Source organism: Coffea arabica, chromosome 11e (assembly GCF_036785885.1).
Source record: "Coffea arabica cultivar ET-39 chromosome 11e, Coffea Arabica ET-39 HiFi, whole genome shotgun sequence".
Taxonomy (NCBI): Eukaryota; Viridiplantae; Streptophyta; class Magnoliopsida; order Gentianales; family Rubiaceae; genus Coffea; species Coffea arabica.
In genome coordinates, this window is record NC_092331.1 from 30,266,677 (window position 1) to 30,268,358 (window position 1,682).

Sequence of the window (1,682 nt, forward strand, 5' to 3'; positions counted from 1 at the left end):
AAGCTAAGAATGGATATCACTGGTTTTAGTCAAATGGAAGGAGAATCATTATATGAAGCATGGGAAAGGTTTAGAGATTTGTTACGAAAATGTCCACACCATGGACTACCCGAATGGCTGATTATACAAACCTTTTATAATGGTTTATCTTTCTCCACTAAAACTATGATTGATGCAGCCGCAGGTGGAGCTTTAATGGGTAAATCACCCAAGAGGCTCAGAATTTGATAGAAGAAATGGCCGCAAATAACTACCAATGGGCCAATGAAAGAGGTAATACGAGACGTCACGCAGGTATGATCGAAATGGACACTCTCAATATGTTGAGTGCCCAAATGAATAACGTAATGAAATTGCTAAGTAGACAAGGTGGAGTTGGTCCAAGTTCATCTAATGCACACGTAGCTTGTTGCTCTTTCTGTGGAGGTGAACATGATATTAATGAGTGTGTTGATTCTGAGTAGGTACAATTTGTCAATAATTACAACCGAAATGCTCCAAATAATCCCTATTCGAATACTTACAATCCGGGGTGGAGAAATCATCCAAACTTTGGATGGAAAGATCAAGGCAATCAACAAAGGCCAACCAATCCGCCGGGATTTCAACCAAGGCAACCACAGGCTGAAACTAAACCAAGTTGGGAGATCGCGGTGGAAAAACTTGCTAAGGTGACTTCGGATAGATTCGAGCGAGTTGAGGGGCGGTTGGACCAATTAGCTGGGATGTACAGAAACTTGGAGGTTCAAATTGGTCAAATTGCCAATGTGATCAACAATAGAAACCCTGGTGAATTACCAAGTAAAACCGAAGTGAATCCGAGAGAGCATGTCAATGCAATCATTCTTAGAAGCGGTAAAACGGTTGAGGGATTCGATTTTGAAAATTCAGGTGGTGAAAAAGACAAGAAGCAAGCAATTGAAGGGGAGCAAGAAAGTCAAAATGATCATGTTATCATTGATATTGATGCACTTCATCCCAAATTAAATTCTAATGTGATACCTTTTCCTCACAGGTTGAAGAAAGATGGACAGGATCGGGAGTTTGAAAAGTTCTTCAAAATGTTTAAACAATTGCACATTAACATTCCTTTCATTGATGCTATAACACAGATTCCCTCTTATGCACGTTTCTTGAAAGACATCATGTCAAAGAAGAGGAAAATTGTAGATAATGAGATGATAGCATTAACGGAAGAGTGTAGTGCATTGATTAAGAATAAACTCCCTCCTAAATTGAAAGATCCGGGAAGTTTTTCTATTCCTTGCACTATTGGTCAATTGCATTTTTCTAATGCTTTATGTGATTTAGGTGCAAGTGTGTCACTTATGCCGTTATCGGTTGCCCGGAGATTGGGACTTCAAGAGCTAAAAGCTACCAATATTACATTGCAATTGGCGGATCGGTCAATCACACGTCCCATGGGTATTTTGGAAAATGTGCTCATAAAGGTAAGACAATCTATAATACCTGTGGATTTTGTTGTCTTAGATATTGAAGAAGATGTGAGAATGCCAATTATTCTAGGACGACCGTTTTTAGCCACTGCACGAACTATAATTGATGTAGAAAAAGGTAAGCTTATATTACGGGTTAATGGTGAGGAATTGGAATTCAATTTGGATAATAAAGAAGGGAGTATAGAGCCTACTGCTCTTGTGTCTAATATGCCATATGATGAA

The 1,682-nt window shown here is 39.0% G+C and overlaps 1 non-coding gene across 1 annotated transcript; it reads right to left on the minus strand.

The window, feature by feature from the left end:
• Positions 1-107, minus strand: LOC113719795 (small nucleolar RNA R71). The gene has a single exon (XR_003455039.1). It is a non-coding gene; the product is annotated as a small nucleolar RNA R71 (small nucleolar RNA).
• Between the last annotated feature and the right edge of the window lie 1,575 nt (positions 108-1,682).